Source organism: Filicampus tigris, chromosome 18 (assembly GCF_054856515.1).
Source record: "Filicampus tigris isolate MCC_2025a chromosome 18, RoL_Ftig_1.0, whole genome shotgun sequence".
Classification (NCBI taxonomy): Eukaryota; Metazoa; Chordata; class Actinopteri; order Syngnathiformes; family Syngnathidae; genus Filicampus; species Filicampus tigris.
The window spans coordinates 13,564,618-13,584,976 of NC_141234.1; the positions used below are offsets into that span (position 1 = coordinate 13,564,618).

General features: G+C 44.9%; 2 pseudogenes; both read right to left on the reverse strand.

Annotated features, from left to right (window-relative positions):
• Window positions 1–1,303: 1,303 nt before the first annotated feature.
• On the reverse strand, window positions 1,304–10,531 carry LOC147132628 (uncharacterized; annotated as a pseudogene).
• A 265-nt stretch (window positions 10,532–10,796) lies between these two features.
• On the reverse strand, window positions 10,797–15,212 carry LOC147132629 (uncharacterized; annotated as a pseudogene).
• Between the last annotated feature and the right edge of the window lie 5,147 nt (window positions 15,213–20,359).

A 20,359-nucleotide genomic window follows, 5' to 3' on the forward strand; every position in this document is an offset into this window, starting at 1 on the left:
TGTCCCAAAATGACACCAGTTCAGTCAGCGTCAATCAGTGTCACTGTCTAGAGCAAATTAACAACTGGATGAACAAATATTTCCTTCAGCTAAAGCAAAGCAAAACAGAGGTCATTGTTTTCGGCAATAAAGAAAAGAGGATTGCTGTTAGAAAACACCTGGAGTCACTGTCTTTAGAAACCAAAGACCAGAGCTGGGCACTTGACCATTTTTTGCCCGTCCAGCCGCGACACTCCACCCTTGACTTGGGTACCATTCATAAACATTGTCGGCCCCCGCCCCATTCCGCCCTCCGACCCAAAAAACAAAACAAAACAAAACAAAAAAGCATCCATGAATGACCTTTGTAAAGATCGTTAGCTGGCTAATTTACAATTTGAACCCGCTGTGGACACGCTTCAAATGCGCCAGTAGTACTTAGCCAACTGCGTGTGCTTACTTGCGTCGCGAGACTCGGGGTTGGATATGTCGTATTGTATAATTATTTGGGTCCAACAGACAGCCAGAAGTCAAAGTCAAGTTACTTATTTATTTTCCACACTTCCCCTCCTTCCCGGCCTTCAAAATAAAAGCATACCAGCAAACCACTATACACAGCTGGTTGGCTATGGCGTATTTCCGGAACTAGGGAAGACGCCAGAGAAGTGCATGAACTCCACCTTGATGTGGCTGCGTCATCCTTGAGTCAGTGCTGCGTGCCGCTTGAATATACTCCTAAAATAAATACAAAAATACAATAATAATAATAATAATAATAATAATAACAATCATAATAACTAGAGCTGCACGCAGCTATAAAGGGCCCTCGCAGCCCTGGCACCGTTGGATTACCGGCACGTTGGGATGCTTGTACATCGGAACTGAATGATCGAAATTATCATGTGGATCAAGTTTCGAGCAGCTTTTGTAGTCAAGCTGAGTCCAAACTTTAAAGTAAAGTCCAAATGGTTGACTTCCTCTTAGGTTTTGCAAATGGCACCGAGAGGCTTTTTTGTAGTTCTCTTTCTGTTTTATTTACTATCACATTTTCATAGATGTAGGTGAAGCGTGCAACCGGGGCCACTATTTATGAATTTTCTAGGGGGCGGTAGCGAGCCAACTTTTAAAGATTGCACAATTGAATAATTCATTATTGATTAATTTACCAAGACTTCTATGTGTGCAAAGTTTCATGGGTTTTCGTGCATGTGTACATTCTCAAAAGCAGCTTGTGTTATTGGAAACTGGGCGTTACCATGGCAACAGCTTTCTGCGAAAAATCTCAAACTTTGTGTTTTGACATCATCTTCCGAGCAAGAGCCGGCTAACCTGCCAGGGGAGAAACATGAAAGAATTAAACATGTACTTCCAAATGTACTTAATTTAGCCAGTAGGCGGCACGACCACTATGATGAAAAGTTAGTTTGTAGATGTCTTCAGGTTTAGACTCTCATGGAATGTGTGAAATTTGGACAAGATATTATCATGTGGATCACATTACAGCTGCTTTTAAAGTCAATGTGATGCCGAATTGTCAAGTAAATTCAAAACGGCGGACTTCCTGTTAGGGTTAGCACGTGGCTACAAGAGCCTTTTTTTGTAGGTCTTGGCCTGTTACATATTCCACGAAATTTTCGTTGTTATTGGTTGAAACGTACAACCGTGGCTGATTTTTTAAATAATTCTAGGGGCCGCTAGCGAGCCATTTTTTCAACAATTGCGACGTAAAACAACAAAAAAAAGATGATTTCACCGGGCCTGATGTGTGTGCAAGGTTTCGGGATATTTCATGCATGTTTAGACCGTCAAAATCAGCGCAGTTTTATTTACGGACAGCCCGTTGCCATGGCGACAGCTTTTAACGAAAAATCACAAATATCGTATTTTAACATCAGGAAGGTCTGCAGAGTCTTCCGAGCAATTCTGAGGTCGACCTGGTTAACTCGCGAGGAGAAAAAGATCAAAGAAAAAAACATGTACTTCCTTTAGCCAGTAGGTGGCGCTACCAATACGATGAAAAACAAGTTCGGAGATGTCTTCAGGATACGACTTTTATCAAATGTCAGTAGTTTTTCAAAGGAAAAATGATCATGTGGGTCAAGTTCCAGCAGCCATTGTAATCAGAGCAAATTCATACTTTAAACTTAACTCAAAATGGCCGACTTCCTGTTTGGTTTAGCATATGGCTCCAAGAGACATTTTTGTAGGCCTTCAACTGTTACATATACCACCGGATTTTCGTCGATCTAGGTGAAAAGTACAACCGGGGCTGAATTTTGGAAAATCCCTGGGGGGGCGCTAGCGAGCCATTTTTTCAAAATTGCACCAAAAAATAAAAAAATATTGATAAATTCGTTTCGTGAGATTTCAAGCTTGTTCAGACCCTCAAAATGAGTGTTGTTTTTTTGGGCGAACTGCGTGTTGCCATGGCAACAGCTTTTCACCAAAAATCACACATTTTGTATTTTAATATCAGGAAGGTCTCAACACTCTTCCGAGCAAAGATGAGGTGGACCCGATGAACCCGCTAGGATAAAAACATCAAAGACAGACACATGTATTACCTTCCGCCACTAGGTGGCGCTACCACTACGATGAGAAATTAGTTGGTAGATGTTTCCGGCCTTGCCTATCATCAAATATGAAACATTTCGAGAAGATTGGATGATCTGAGTCAAGTTAAAACTGTATTTATTGTCAGGTTGTATAATCAGACTTTGCGGCACCGTCAAAGCCACGCCCTTCGACAACTTTTCAGTTCGATTCGTTCAACGGGCTGCCTGCAGCAAATAGAAATGTAAAAAATGACCATTTTAGTCGCCACTAGGTGGCGCTATATGTATAATGGAATATTATCATATAGATGTCTTCAGGGTGCGACTCTTTACGTACAGGTGAAATTTGGGATCTTTTTGGAGCAAGTGCAGGGCATTTATTAAGGTATTTCTTCTGTATGGGGAAGGAAAAAAACTACGCCAAATTTGATGCCCCGCCCCCGTCGTATAGTTTATCGAAAACTCCCCATAATTTTCCCAGTTGTTGCCCCAGGTTATAAGATGATATATCCGAAGTTTGAAGTCAATTGGAATAATCCTCTGGGACGTGGGTGAAAAAGTATGCACCTTGTAAACGTGCAAAAATGGTCCAAAATCGGACATTCAAAAATTCATCGCTCACTTCCTGTACACTTTAGACAATGGCTGCGATGACCTTTTTTGTACGTCTCGGGGTGCTGCACGCGCCTGCCAATTTTCGTAGGCCTAGGTCAAACGGGCTGGAATTCTATTTTGTCGCTGACCAGTCCAGCCGAGGCCCACAGCCTGCCCCTGCAGACTGTGACGAACGGCTGCTTGCTCGCTCGTGACCGTATCTGGTGGCCGCCGGGCTGAGAATGCGCATTCGCCTGGTGAAGCACGTTCCCTCCGCTGGTGTGGACGGCAACTCCTCAAGTCGCTCGCGAAACGTAGAGGTCCTTGCCAGCTAGCAACCTCGCTGCCCGTTGCTTATCTTTTGTCAAAAGAGCATCAAACAGCTGCAGCTCATTCAGAACGCTGCAGCTCATTCAGAACGCTGCAGCTCGGGTTCTTACCAGAACAAAGAGATCGGAGCATATTACTCCAGTCCTAAAGGCTTTACACTGGCTCCCAATCACGTGTAGAATAGATTTTGAAATGTTGCTACTGGTATATCAGTCACTGAATGGTTTGGGTCCTGAATACATGAATGAAATGCTGATTGAATATAAACCCTGTAGGGCTCTGAGATCTGCAGACTTGTGGTCAATTAGTGGAGTGAAGTGAAGTCAGCCCCGAGCGTAAATGCTTTTAAATCCAGGTTAAAAACTTTGCTTTTTCCTCATACCTTTGATTAAGGTCCTCCAGACAATTTCAAATCTCTTCTTTTTTTTTTAAATTCTTTTATATACAATATAGAAACCCACTTTTATTTCTCTGCTTTTAAATGTTTTTAAAGTTTTCTGCTAATGTGCTTAAATGTTGTAGTTTTGTTGGTTGCTTTTGTTTTCTCGACTTTGCTTTTGAAATGTTGTTAACTGTTGTGTTTGTCAATGCTTGTCGGTGTTGTCTTTGCTTGTGTGAGGCACATTGAGTTGCCTTGTGTATGAAATGTGCTCTATGAGCCATTCTACCGATTTGGTTGAAATTGCTGTCCCACAATGAAAATAAGATGTACATAAAAAAAAACATGAAGTGTTCAGACCTTGCATATTTAGTCATATCTTGTTATGATCTATTTTACCACAAGGCATTAATTGAGATTAAACTATTAAACTGAATGTATAAATAGTCCTCTTTTCTATGTCACTTCCTATTGGGAGCTGGCTGTCCCAATCTCTAACTAATTCATGAAAAGAAAATGTAGAATATTTTTGCCAATTTACCAAATACTTTACTTTAATAGAACATTTTGGTTGCTTTTAAATGTATGGTGAATGATCCACATTGATTTTGTAGATTTTCTTCCAAATTAGAAGTTTTTATGTAAAAAAACCTGTCCCAACTTTTCATGTCACTACCGAGACGCAAAGAGTATTTGTCTGTAGGCAGGGCTTGGTTTTAGCCACATGCCCAGAAATTTCACCAGTAAGAGACATTACCTTCATGTTCATCACTGGGCACATGGCGAGTAATTAGTTGGCAGCATTATTAAGTTATGCGCCCTCCAAAGTCTGAAAATCATCATGTGGTTTTAAGGACCGTCACTACCGAACACCTCATTTCGGCAATAAAATGAGCACTTTTGATTTTAATGCTAAATGTACTGTTTGCTATCTCTGTACACATGCTCAAAACTGTCTGTGGTAGCCACGTTGTGCCGAGCATTGTTGAGTATCGTTAACAACGATCATAAAACGTCACTACCTAAACGGTCACTACATGACAATATGATGTTTCTTTTTGAATAAAGTAAGTTTCAAATAGTATAATACATTGATACATATGTCATACATAGATCTTTCTGACTTTAACAATATTCCATTCCATATTTTATCTTGATTTGAAGGGAAAAATAAAACTGAAACAGTCACTACCGAAACATACAGAAAGGTCTTGGGTTTTGACATAATGGTTTCTTTAATGACAATATGATGTTTATTTTTAAATAAAGTCAGTTTTACATAACATAATGCTTAGATACATCTGTCATGCATGGATCTTTCTGATTTTAACAATATTCTATTTCATATTTTATCTTAATTTGAAGGGGAAAATCAAACCGAGACAGTCACTACCGAAACATAGAGATAGGTTTCGGTGGTGATAATATGATTTTTATTTTTGAATAGAGTAATAGGGATGGGACGAGACAAAAATCCCACGAGACGAGATGTCTCACGACATTGAGTCCGCGATACCGAGACGAGATTTTTGCTAACTTTTGAATATTAAAAAAATACCTAATGTAATTTTTTCAGCTTTCAAAATGTTTTGTTATCGATCAGACTGCAGGAAAATTAATCATCTAGCTCTAAAGTGCAAATGCAAACAGGAGTCGCTTTTGTTACATGCTCTCAAATATTGCTGCAATAACAGCTAAAGCTGAGATCTTTCCTCTTATTGAATACTTTGACAAAATCCAACTATCCTCGTGGGGCAGTAACTCAATTGTATATAGTGTTTTATGTTCATTTATTGTCTTTATTTATTTATATTTTATGTATTTGTTCATATTTATTGATACATGTCACTCCCGAAAAAACGGATGTTTTAGCAAAAATGAAAAGTATTGGATTATCAACCAACAATTTTTGGTAATGATTGTTTAAGGGTATGTTTGTTTTAATTCATGATGACTTTTGAAGTCAAGGCAGCACCCTTGACAGTTACTTGGATGGAGCCAGCACCGCCAATCAAAGAATTGAATATTGGCGGCGGTTTCTTTGCAGCCAGTGCGTGGAGTTCGGGTTATCACTCTTCAAAGACCTCAGAGACAATGGCTTCTTTGATGGTGGCTTTCTGGACAAAAGCCTCCTCCAATTTTGTTGCATGGGATTTATTCACGTGAGCTACCTAATACATTCTGCTGTAGATTTATTAAATGTGTGTTTGTGTACGTGAGAGTGCGTTCATGGCAAGGTGGACAGGGATATGAAAGAAGTAATAGAGAACAAATAGGGCAAAGGAGACAGTGAGGGGAGGGCACAAGGTGAAGATAAAATGAGCCAGGTACACAGAGATGAAGGAAAGGTGGGGGAGAGGAAAAGATGAGCGTAAGATGAGGGGAGGGAACATGAGAGGAGAGAAGTGAGACAAATAAGACAAAGGAGGGAATAGAGAGAGAAAAGCGGCTTTATGCTCTAATTTCTTGCTCATTAAAGTTGATATAACTGTGCAGCTCTACCTAAATCTATTTCTGTATTATTTTCAACAGGACGAGTTGGATGACACTGCCCAAATTTGGAAAGGCCATCTCAACAGGCCCTCAAAGAACATAAAAGTCCCCAGTGGTCGGCCCAACATGATGTATACTTTACCTGAACTTGATGTGACAAGGGACTTCCTCTCCGCAGTTGACAATGGACAAGCTCAACTGTGCAAAAACCAGTGTGTCTTTCGTTTGACCATGCCTTGCGATCCGGATGTATTTGCACTGCGTGCTTTCTGTTGTAGTATCGTCATTTTGCCAATGGGTGGTGCTGTTGCTCCATGCTGACTGTGTATGTCGAGGAAGCCTTTGACTTACTTCCGTGTTTTGCCGCTGCTGTATGTTGCCAGTCGCTTCGCAATTCGATAATAAAAAGCAAGCACGCTCTATCTCCAATACTTTCTTAATGGCACAGTCCGATCTGACCCTACCAAAAGCTCCGTATCAGGCTGTGAACTTGTAGTTGCACCTCAGAGAGGCCATCGCCGCAACGCTGTAAGTCGGAAGCATTGTTCTCAGGGACCAGAAAGACGAACTGTTGGTGAAAGTATTTTTCCTTCCTATTGTAACAGGCGTGTGTGTGTGTGAAGGGTTCCCTCAAGGGCACTCAATGGACTGTTTTTCACCATTTATTTTCCTCAGCACTCTGTAGAAGAAAATATAGACACACTGTCAAATCTGCCAGCTTGCAAGCACGCAGTGCTCCGTTCCTCTCAGCAATTGTCATCGAATTGTGAGGGAAGAAGGAAGTCGCTAAGGAAGCCCAACGGGCGTGACGGAAGCAGAGTGCGCCCATTACGCAGGAAATGACTGAATATTAATACATACAAATGACTCATTGAGATTAAATTCACAAATATGCAAAAATAACCATGAAATGATCATTTAAATTCAAAAACACAATCAGGAAGAAAAATAATATATAATAAAGCAACACTGTGTCACAAGATAAGACAAGATAAGAATGCCTTTATTGATCCCACAGTGGGGAAATTTTCATTGTTACAGCAGCAAAGATATAGGTCACACAGGGGCGGCGGCATAATGTGGCCATGAATGTATAACATTGACGGCAAACATTTAGGATATGTAAATATACGCAGTAACATGTGTATATACACACGTATATACACACCAACCTACATCTACATAAAAAATATGAGGAACACTCATTTCGGCCTGTACATAGTACAGAGGAAAAACTACTCTAAGTAAGTGACAGTGCTGCAGTGCTGTAGTGAAATGTAAGGGACAGCATTGGATAAAACTAAAACTAGACTAACAGTAGTGGGGAATGTTGAGTATTGCACGGTATTACAGTATTGGGGAATATTGGGTATTGCACGATACGAGCTCAGGTGCAGGACTGCACAGTTGCACTAATGTCCGCCAGTTTGTAGAGACTACACAATGTTCTTGTTAAAGAGTCTGACAGCAGCTGGCAAGAAGGAACGGCGGAATCTCTCCTTGGCACAGCGAGGGTGTAACAGTCTGTCACTGAAGGTGCTGTGGAGTGCTGTTAGGGTGCCCTGGAGGGGGTGGTCCGGGTTGCCCAGCATTGATGACAGCTTGGCCAACATCCTCCTGTCCCCCACCGAGTCCACAGAGTCCAGGGAGCAGCCCAGGACAGAGCCGGCCCTCCTGAGCAGTTTGTCCAGCCGCTTCTTGTCCCGGGCCGAGACGCCGCCTGCCCAGGTGACCGCTCCCTGGAAGATGACCGATGCAACTACCGAGTCATAAAAGTTCCTGAGGAGTGTCCCCTGAACCCCAAAAGACCTCAGTCTCCTGAGTAGGAAGAGTCTGCTCTGACTCTTCCTATAGAGGGCGTCTGTGTTGTCGCACCAGTCCAGTTTATTGTTCAGATGAACGCCCAGGTACTTGTAAATTGAGACTCTCTCAACATCTGTTCCCCGGATATTCACTGGTGCAGGTGAAGAGTACTGGCGCCTACCGAAATCCACCACCATTTCTTTGGATTTCCCCGCATTGATCAGGAGGCGGTTCTGCTGGCACCAGTCCACAAAACCCTGAGTAAGTTCTCTGTACTCCCGATCATCTCCGCCTGTGATGAGGCCGACGATCGCAGAGTCGTCAGAGAACTTCTGCAGGTGACTGGTAGGGGTGTTGTAGTTGAAGTCCGAGGTGTAGAGGATGAACAGGAAGGGAACCAAGACAGTTCCCTGTGGGGCCCCCGTGCTACAGAGGAGCACGTCAGACACACAGTCCTGTGTCCTCACATACTGTGGCCGGTTTGTGAGGTAGTCCTGGATCCATGTGGTGAGGTGGTGGGCCACCCCCGCCCGCTCCAGCTTGTCTCCCAGTAGGGTAGGCTGGATGGTGTTGAAAGCACTGGAGAAATCAAAGAACATGATCCTCACAGTGCTCCCCGCCTTCTCCAGGTGGGAGAGTGAAGTGTGGAGGAGGTAGATGATGGCATCATCCACACTGATGCCAGGCTGATATGCGAACTGGAGTGGGTCCATTGAGGAGCTCACCAGGGGGCGCAGGTGGACAAGGACCAGTCTCTCCAGGGTCTTCATCAGGTGAGACGTCAGCGCCACTGGTCTGAAGCTGTTGAGCTCCTTCGGGGTGGGGGGTCTTTGGCACCGGGACCAGGCAGGATGTTTTCCATAGCTGGGGGACCCTGCCCAGCTTCAGGCTCAGGTTGAACATGTGCTGGACAATTCCACACAGCTGGTCTGCGCAGGATTTGAGGAGCTGGGGGCTGATGCCATCTGGACCCGCTGCCTTCCTCGCCTTCATCTTCTTCAGCTGGTTCCTCACCTGAGATGTTGTGAAGGCCAAGGCTGGGCAGGAGGGAGTGGTGGCTGTCTGGTGTAGCTGGGAGCTGGAGACTGTGGAGAAAAGGGGGGAGGGGGTGACACGCCCAGCAGGAGGAGTAGGTGGAGGCTGCAGCAGGAGAGACTGAGTGGAGGCAGGCATCTGATCGAACCTATTGAAAAAGAGGTTCAGCTCATTTGCCCACTGCAGGTCCCCCCCAGTCCGGGTCTTGGGTTGTCCGTGGCCAGAGATGGTCTTCAGGCCCCTCCAGACTCCCCTGGCGTTATTCTGCAGCAGCTGCTCCTCCATCCTCTTCCTGTAGGACCTTTTCCCCTCTCTGATCCTATATGTCATATGTCAGTTTTTGTTGATGGTGGCGGCACCATGTGGACAAAAGCTGTAGTGTTTTGACAAAACTCAACCACATTACCCATGCGTGCCAGCGCGTTGTGTCGTGAAATCCTGAGCTCTCGCTGGCCTGCAAGTTGGACGGAATTACATTTCTATTTAAAGTGGCTGTGTGCAATGAGGTAATGAATCCAATTTTGTTCAAACAATACTTTGATTTCTTTGTTTGTATTGGGGCTTCTGCCGTGAGACACCAGTAATAGCGCGTAGACGTTCGATTTATGTCCTTATAGCGAAAGGAGGAAGTGAGTATGCCGCAAAGCAATTCAGGACATTTGTATTTTGTGTGTGTGTGTGTGTGTGTGTGCCAGGGTTGATCCCATCCTCCTCAAAGTTGATCAGTGCCAGTAAAAACGATACAAACATCAATTTACCTGACAAAAAGGCCAAGTTTAGGAGGAGGAAGTGGGAACCCATCCTTGTAAATACGTCTAGCAAGTCCTCTTCATCACTTTCCTCCATTGTGCCCTGGAGGCCTTTCTCAACTGCTGATCTCTCAATGGGAGGAAGGTAGTTCAAGAATGATGATATCAGAATGTCTACATCAACTGAGTCGACGCCATGGATGCAGGCTAACATGACAACCTGTGACAGCCTCACTGGCATAACACCACGGTCTCATAATCCTTTCACCCAGATCCGCCCAACCGCTTGCCAGTCAGCCTCACAGAAATCTGGTCTCAGCCTTGGAGCCGGCTCTGTTTCCCCTTGACACTGTTGAAGAAATTGTTCCCAGAACGCAGTGTAACCCTCCCTTGACACACCCGCATCATCAATAGCTTTGTCATTGACCAACTTAAATCTCTAAATTGAATTCCATTACGCCGCTGTCCATAAACACAAACAAAAGATCATCAACAACTTTTATCCTACGACTCGATGCACGCCGTGTGCTCCTTGGATCTCCTAGGTTGTCAGGTGAGGTTGGAGGGGACAGCTGACTGCTTGAAATTGAGAGCAAGTCTTGCTGGAAACCAATTGTTCCACCGTCATGTAAGAATAAAACAAAAATTGTCTTTAGTCAACGTAGCTGAGGTGAAATGTGAAATGAAATTTGAGCACATTTGTGTGCCGATCAAAATAATACCTATAAGCGCCTGGCCCCCACCTCCCAAGAACCAACAAACTACGGTAAATAGTCAAATGCAAATTGCAGTTTAAGATTAACAATCAAGTGAGTTGCTTTCGATTATTGAATAATAAGTATTTCTGAAATGATGTTTTGAGTTGTGTTGAAACGGAATTGACCGTTTAAGCAATTCTCAGGAGGTTTGTTTTAGATATGTGAATGAATGAATGAATGAATGAATAATGCTGATTCTCCAACACCCCCGATCCCCGAGCCATTTGGAACGGCTCTGGTCATGTCAATAATTTCAAAGCAAGCATCAGGGAAATCTTTGGCGATGAATCCAAACTGCATCCTGTTCACTTAAGTCGGTGTCCTGCCCCTGGCCAATGTCTGTTTCATTATTTGCTGTTGGGGTTGAGGGAGACGGTTGAGACTTTCCTGCCCCTTCTGCTGTCCCAGTCTCAGAAATTCCTCTCTGTTTTTTGAACCTTGTTTGCAAATGCACAATCTGCAACGAATGCAATGAACACACTCATTAAATGGTGTGCAAACAATAGAGAGTAGGATGTCGTGAATTTCCCCTGTGTCTTTGTGATGCATTTTTTTAGCAAACATGTTCATTGTTGGCACAATATTTTTGTTTTTTGAACGAGCAAAATGACTTCACTCGTGTTTGACTTCAATCCAACATAAATATTGTACCCGCTGTCACAAACCTGTTCGCCTCTGTCACTGTCAGACGAGTGTCCATGATCCGGTACATTTCTATGGATATCATCCGCATCAAGGGGAGGTCCATCTTCAATCAACTGTGAAAGTTCTCTCACCGTGTTCTCTCACTGCATTCATCCACTTGACATGTTGAAGGATCTTCTTTTGTGCAAATGTAAGCAGCTTCAGTTTTTTGTTGTTGTTTTTTTTTCATAGAGTCTGCCAATCGTTTCATTGAAAGCAATCTGATTTCTTTTAAAATCACAGATGTCACCAACTGGTCCTTTGGTTGAGCTTCCATCTGGGACAAATAGCTCTTTTCCCAACCCCAACATCTGAGCAACAGTTGCTGTTTGCTCCATAACGGCATGCCTTGTTCCTCCACCATTGCTTGTCCTCACTTGATGGTATTCATTGCCATTAGAATGCTGCCATCCTATTTCAATCTTCCCGCGGGTCTTTTCTGCTGAAACTTTTTTATGTCTTGCCATTCGGTCATCATGGTTTTGGAGCGCACCTGGAGTTCCACCCAGTACACCTTTTTTCCTTGATCTTATTTTGGCTCTCAATCTTTGGATGAGAGCGTCATTATCGCCACTGGACATTTTCTGTTGACAAAAGGATGGGACTAAAAAGTCATGTCAGGTTGTTGCATTCTAAGAAGAAACTTGCAATAATTCTTTATACACCTGTATCAGAATGCTATGCCCAGTAGCTGTTTGTAATATTCATGTTATCGTTGTTAAACATCGACATAGAACATAGAAAGTATTGTATAAGGGTAGTCATCATAGTTTATTTTGATTGAAGTATTTTTGTGTGCTGGGGAACCCTTCGAAGACGAGCAGGTTTGAATTTGTTATGTTTATCACTTACATAACCTTTCTAAAAATGGCAAAGCACCAATTCGTAATTTGCAGTACTCTCCTGACTGAACGGGTGCCACAATACAATTTTTAATGTCACTCCGCAAAGGCAACACACTGGGTGGTATCCTACAATAACAAAAAGTAGTCCCCCTGGATTGTATGATTGCCGAGAGCAAATCCATAACAATTCCTCCCTTCCAGTTGGAGTGGCAGCCTTTGTACTGGCTTCTCCATTTGATGCATCCAAGAGCTGGTCAACGTGCCTTCGGAGTACGACATCAGGCTCTACACTCACAGTGTACGAGAGCGCTCCTGTTTGTGATAGAATCGCAGCAGACTGCCACTTGTCGCTGTGATTCCGGTCATCTCTGGCAAGGACCAACTTCAATTTCCTTCTCAATTTTCGCTGCAACTGAGTTGGTGAATAATGTTTTTCTTGGACATGTTTGCGGATGTCCGGCTTCATTAAATCCAGGCGTGACCTTAGATTTCTTGCCATGAACAACTTTGCAGGTGAGTGACCAGTTGTGGCGTGCGCTGCGCCGTGTTTCTGTAGGCCGTCAGAAAGTTTGCAATTTTCTGTCGCAGAGGCACTTCTTGCTTGATTTCACGGACTGCTTGAAGGTTTGAACAAAACGCTCAGCCAGTCCATTCGGAGCTGGGCGGTGAGGAGCAGAAGTGATGTGCCTTACGCCATTGCCCTTAAGGAAAGTCTGGAAGTCATGTCATGTCATCTTCCAAACCGCTTCTCCTATACAGGGTCGCGGGGAGTTGCTGGAGCCTATCCCAGCCGTCAACGGGCGAAGGCAGACTACACCCCGAGCTGGTCGCCAGCCAGTCGCAGGGCACACATAGACACTGTCACTGAGCGGGAATCGATCCCACGCTGCCCGCACACAACTCAGGCGTGTGTACCACTACACTATCAGTGGACAGTCTGGAAGTCCTCACTGGTAAATTGGGCACCATTGTCACTTACTGGTTGCCGAGGGAAACCTGTCCGGGCGAAAAGCATTTGCAGCAGGTTAGTAGACTTTGCGGAAGTAGCTTTCTTTACAGCAAAGACTTCAGGCCACTTTGAGTGGGCGTCAACAACAATGAGAAACATTTGGTCCATGAAGGCTCCCGCATAATCCACGTGTATGCGCTGCCAGGGAGCCACTGGCCATTCCCATGTGTGAACGGGTGCAAGTTGGGGTAGACGTTGGGTTCCATGACAACCTGTGCACGACTTGACGAGATCTTCAGTTTGTTTATCAAGGCCAGGCCACCATAAATAGCCCGTGGTTTACATACTTCTTCTGCATACTTCTTGCAAGACTTTTCATTTTGACTACACCCATATGTCCATCGTGCAAAGAAGCAAGCACGATAACACGCGATCCCTACAGGATACAGCCTTGACACGCAGTAAGTGGATTGTTCCTGGAAAAATATTGGGACAGTTCTTCATCACAATGTGCCGGCCATCCATTTACGGTGAAGTCATAAACACGGGCCAGCAAGGGGTCATTTCTTGTTGCCCTGCTTAGTTGTGCGCTTGTGACGGGAAGAGGTTCCATTTGTACCACGCGAATGCTCAAAGCAGGGTCTGCGGCCTTCTCGGACAGTGGTTGTGGAAGGCGGGACAATCCCTCTGCATTTCCATGTGACTTGCTTCCGTTATATTCGATGGTGGCGCATGTGAGCTCCGAGGAATAAAGCCCAACGTTGCACACGCGCTGCAGCCATAGCAGGAACGCCTTTGCACGGACACAAGAGGGAAAGTAATGGTTGGTGACCCGTGATCAAAGTGATGTATCGGTTGAACTTTTTCACAGCCCTCATTAGGCGCGACGCTTGTCTGTCTATTTGAGCATAGTTGCGTTCGGCAATAGGACGCTCTGAGCCATCATTCGTTTGGTGAGATACGACGGCGCCAATTCCATAATGGCGATGCGTCACACGCTCATCTCAGTGGCAAGTTTGGATCATAGTGTGCCAATACTTCATCTGAAATCATTTATGTTTTTCATTGTTCCTACGCCTTCGCTGAACATGTTAAGATGTTTGTCGAGCATGTGTGCCAATTGTGCATCTGCACGCTGCTTGGAGGCAATCTTCATACAACGGATCTCACGCCGGTTCCGTTTGATTTGTCTTAGCCATCGTCGTCCAAATAGGGGAACACCTCCGTATTTTAGTACAAATAGCTCAAGGTTACAGATGTGTTTTTCATATTTGACTTTTACCTTGAGTTTTCCCAATGGTGAGACTTTGTGACCAGTCTATGTCTTCAGTTTCACTCCAGTACGTGACATCTTCATTTCTGTGGAAATGTTTCTTGTAGTCTTTCAAGGATATGACGTAGCTGTGTCCAATTCCATTCGTAATGGCACGCCATTGACTCTAGGTGGCAGCCACATCACATCCGCGTCCTCTCCTGTAGCATGTAAATCTATAGGCAAGACAATTCCTCTTCATTTGAACTGGAGTCCATTTGTCCACATTACATACTCTTTGTCCGCTTTTGGCACTTGCATGACTGGGTTTTGATTGACACATTTTCTGTATGTTTCCCCTTTTATTACATTTACGGCAGTCTTTTTCCTTAAACCAAGACTCATCAGGGTCATGTGACTTCTTGCCGCGTCCAAAACAGGGCTTCAATTTGGCATCGCGCTGTTTGGTGTGCATCTCAAACACAGAGCATGTTGCTGAATTTTGACCTTGTAAGTCTGTTGCATCCTTTGCTGCTATCTCCGCTGATATGGCGATTTCCAGTGCTCGATTCAAGGTAAGCTTGTCCTCCGTTAGAAGGCGTTCCTGTGTGTGCCCGTTGTCCAGTTCACAGACGAAACGGTCACGGAGCGCGTCAGATCGTCCCTCTCCAAACTGAAAGTGCTCCGCGAGTCTCCGAAGCTCGGCAATGTGCTGCGACACGGACTCTCGTCCCTCGACTGGTTCCTCTTATGAAACCTCAAGCGCTCGGCAATCACTAACGGTGCCGTCTTGGTGAAGTTCAACATTGTTCGGGGAATACTGATGTCTTCGGTTGCAATGCTGTGCCTGTACGACTGTGAGGCGCTGGAACACCGACTATGGGGCTTGGGCACGCGTCGACCATCACACACTTCTTTTTGCTCCTTATCAAGAGAGAGAGCGAGTCTGTTGGAGCGGCTGCATTTTGTGCTCTCTGTGTTGTTTGCAATAAATACGCCAAGTTTGGCCGAAGACGTTCATTGCATCCGTCGCGAATCCTCCCAATGGAACGTTCAGCCGCAACAAACTTAACAGGTTACGGGCCCAGGAGCCATTTGGAAGAAAAGTTTGTCAGTTTCCATCGTGTAGAGAATTCGCGGGCGGCGTGCTAAGGAAAAGCTACTTAGCAAGAAGAGCTAAATAGCATGACGGATCCGTCACGTTTGCAGACTTCCAAACTAAGCTAAGAGGTTTTGAGGAGACAGAGAAGATAACTGCGGCGGAGTCAAGTGATAGAGTAATGAAGACCTAAGGAAGAGCCGGATGTCGTCCCGCCAAAATCAGCGCACGTGTTCGAAACAAAGAAGACACAGAGACGGAGTGCTTCAAGTGTGGCGTCAAAGGACACCGGGCAAAAGTGTGCCGACAAAAGACATGGTGCAGTCGTTGCAAAAATGACACACACAAAGACTCCGCGTGCAGGCGTAAAGATAAAGACAAACAGGACGGTGTGGGTAAAATCTCAGAAGAAGTTGAGAAATGGACAGACTGGTACCCAGAAGCAGACGGCGCACAGCATCCAGGAGGAAGGCCCGATGGTGGACACAGGAGCTACATCTCATATCATCACCGACGTGACCAAGTTCAAGGATTTTGACAGCACGTTCCGACCAGAAAAGCACAGCGTCGAGTTGGCAGATGGCAGCAGGTGTGGCGTAGTCGCTCAGAAAAGAGGTAATGCTGAGTTTTACCTGATTGACGGCAGAGGACAGCGACACAAGGTGACACTCAGAGATGCACTCTTCATACCAACATACCCACACGACATCTTTTCGGTGAAGGCGGCGACTACCAGTGGGGGCGGTGGTCCTTTTCAAAGGAAAGGACTGATAGCCACAGACGGTACGAAATTCCACATTCATGTATATAGCGAGTTGTTCTATTTGCATACTGAGGGTGAGTCTACGGACAAGTGTAATGCATGCCATGACATTCAGACGTGGCATCAGATATTAGGCCACTGTAATTATGATGATGTTCTCAAGCTGCAGAATGCGGTAGAAGGTATGCAGATCAAAGGCCAAACAACTAGGCCAGAACAAGACTGTGAAGTGTGTATTGGGGGGAAATTTGCCCAAACTAGGAATAGAGACCCTGATACTAGAGCAGAGCCTCCATTACAACTGGTACACACAGACCTTGCAGGTCCAATATCTCCAAATTCACTAGAAGGGTACAAATATGTACAGTCATTCACTGACTGACTGATTACTCAGGTGCTGTATTTGTCTATTTCCTGAAACAGAAGAGCGGCACTGTACAAGCTCCAGAAACGTTTCTTGCAGATATATCCCCATGTGGGAAAGTGGCGTGCATTAGATCCGACAACGGGACTGAATATATGTGCAAGGAGTTCCAAGCACTCTTGAGGAAAAACAGGTTAAGACGTGAAACGTCAGCCACCCTATTCCCCACACCAGAATGGAACTGCTGAAAGAGGTTGGCGTACACTTTTCGAAATGGGCAGATGCATGAGAGTCGAAAGTGGGCTACCAAAATACCTATGGCACTACGTTGTGCAAATTGCAGCAATGGTACGCAACCGATGTTTTAACAGACGTACAGGACAGACTCCTTACCAGCTGTTAACAGACAAGAAGCCAAATGTGTCCAGAATGCAAAAATGCGGTTCTGTGTGTTACACATACAAAGAAGACAAGGGAAAATCAAAACACGGCAAGGTAATGATAATAATCATATGGGTCGATGACTTGATCATTGCAGCCAGCAATGAAGATGTTTTGAAAGAGGTGAAAGAGATGCTGGCAGAAAGGTTCCAAATGAAAGATTTAGGACAACTCAAACATTTTCTGGGTATTGATTTCAATCAATATGATGGATGTGTAAAAATGTCACAAGAAAGATACAGCAACAAGACACTACAGCGTTTTGATATGCCCATCCATCCATCCATTATCTGTACCGCTTCTCCTCACAAGGGTTGCGGGGCGTGCTGGAGCCTATCCCAGCTGTCTTTGGGCAGTAGGCGGGGGACACCCTGAACTGGTTGCCAGCCAATCGCAGGGCACACAGAGACAAACAGCCGCACTCACAATCACACCTAGGGGCAATTTAGAGTATCCAATCAACTTACCATGCATGTTTTTTGGAATGTGGGAGGAAACCGGAGTGCCCGGAGAAAACCCACGCAGGCAGGGGGAGAACATGCAAACTCCACACAGGGAGGCCGGAGCCGGGATCGAACCCACGACCTCTGAACTGTGAGGCGGACGTGCTAACCAGTCGACCACCGTGCCGCCGTTTTGATATGCTTGATTGTAAAATCACAGAGACACCATGTGAGCAAAAGATACAATGATGATGAGAATGCTACAAAAACGAATGATGTCAGAATGTACAGGGAGGCTGTGGGAAGCCTTATTTACCTGACTACGTGTACCGGGCCAGACTTAAGCTATGTGGTGAGTAGGTTATCTCAGTGTTTTGCTGAACCTACATTGGAACAGCGGGTTACCGCGAAACATGTGCTAAGATACCTCAAAGGCACCTCTGACAAACGACGAAGCTTCAAAAGGAACAACAGTGAGAAACTAGGTTGACATCATGCCTATAGTGACGCAGACTGGGCAGCTGATACCAGCGACAGGCGCGGTACTACAGGTTACTGTCTGTTTCATAGTTCTCCAGTTTCATGGAAAACAAAGAAACAACCCACGGTGGCAGCATACAGAATACATGGCACTAGCTTCAACCATACAAGAATGCCTATACTTAGACCAATTTCCAAGTGCAATTGACAATTACCAGTACATACCAACAATTGTGTCTGATGACAATCAGGGGACAATCGCTCTTGCCAAGAATCCTGTCAACAGACAGAGATGGAAACACGTGGACATAAAACACCATTTTATTAGGTCTACTGTGAATGAGGGGAGAGTAACTCTGATGTGTTGTCCAACTGATAACATGGTTGCTGATATCGTGACAAAACCGCCAACAAAGTCGAAACTGAAGAAGTTTGAAAGTGTTATTTTTGGAGTTTACAATGTGTAAGACATAGGTCCACATTGTTACTGTATTTTGGTTTGTTCAAATGTCAACAACGTGAGCACAAGTGGGGGTGTTAAGGGAATACTGATGTCCTCAGTTGTAATGTTGTGCTTGTGCCACTGTGAGGCGCTGGAACACTGACTATCGGCCTCGGGCATGCGTCGTCACACACTTCTTTTTGCTCCCTATTAAGAGAGCGAGCGAGTCTGTTGGAGCGGGTGCATTTTGTGCTCTCTGTGTTGTTCGCAATAAATACGCCAAGTTTGGCTGAAGAAGCAGCTCATTGCATCCGTCGTGAAGTCTTCCAAATGCAACGTTAAGCTGCAACAAACTCGACATACTGCTTGCCTCGTCAGGGTGATGTGATGGTGTAAGTCACATGTGTCAAAGTCAAGGCCCGTGGGCCACATCCGGCCCGCGAGAAGGTTTTGTACAGCCCCTGCGATGATATTGCTTTATTATTAGATCCGGCACGCAGCCTGCAGCAAGCCGGTGTGGGGAGCAGAGGTGCTCGGGTCCTACGCGCCGGCCGATGACGTCAGGCTTTAGAATATATTGTAGCGTCTTCCAAGAACACAGACATAGTTTAATTATCATGTTTTTATTAGTACAGTGGGCTACTGTGGGTCGCAGCCGACGCCAATACAGTACGGCAGTCGTTCGGTCAAAAATGAGCTTCGTCTCTCTTTCGTCCTCAGCTCGCATGCCCTCTCGCCGCACGATGCGTTCATTAACCTTGGAAATAACACAACTTGGCAAGACGTAAATTCGACCGCAACACAGACAACCCAATTCGTTACACTACTTCTGTAATGTATTTCTTTGCATCTATGTTTGCCACCCCTGGCTGCTGTTATAACGAACATTACCGCTACTTTTGCGAGGAACGTCCGTCGGTCGTCTACGTGCAGACTGAAGGCTTCACGTCACTTTTCGTGGCTTTCAGAATCGGATTGTGGTGAAAAGTTATTTGGAGTAAAACTTTATTCAGAAATACTTCATCTTAGAAATCTCACGTTGTTTTGTTATTAGTAATTGTTGGCATTTGATAAATTCATTGAGTTTCGATGTAGTGCTGAGATGTCCCACACTGTGAGCAGGCATGGAACGCTCCTCGAGCGCTAGTGTTGATGGCGAGACTTGGTTTCTTTTATTTTCCTCCTTCGACAAAGCTAGCTAGTAGTTTGTTCGTGCCAGAAAACTCAGTAGTTGCAAATTTCCCGTGTTTCACCACGTTTGTTGTTGCGTGTAAATGTAAAGCGTAAAGATGAGTTTAATAATTTGGGTTCGTGTCAGGTAACTGCTGTACATAATAGCCTGGATATTTTCTCGTGAGTGATGTCACGTGGATGAATACTAGTTAGTTATTTCGGCTAGTATGCTTACTATTCTAGTGATGAAACGTGTGAATGTGTATTGTATGCGTTGTTTGGCAGTTTAATTGCTTAATACGGTTTAGGCATATTGTTAACAAATGGATATGCATTGGATGATGTTGCTAGGTTATTCTTTGTCTGTGTTGTTGCAGACCACAATAAATAGACGTGTCACGTGGAATACGGGCCTGTGTGGGGGTGGCGGGGTGGGGGGGGGGGGGGCGGGGACAAACATAGAGGCAAAGAAATACATTACACAAACATAAAGCGTGACATCATCATCAGGCACGAAGGACCCAATCCAATTTGGACATTTTATAAAATTTCAATGAACATTCTATCAGTCCGGCCCTCGGCTTGTCGCAATTTTTTTTATTTGGCCCTCTGTCCATTTGACTTTGACACCCGTAGTGTAAGTCTAAAGCCCTCGAAAAGTGGCAGCCCGACGGAAGAAAAAGACTGGAGTCATGGTATCCATCACTTAAACCAGATGAGCTCCAGGCAAAAGTAGGAAGGGCCATTGA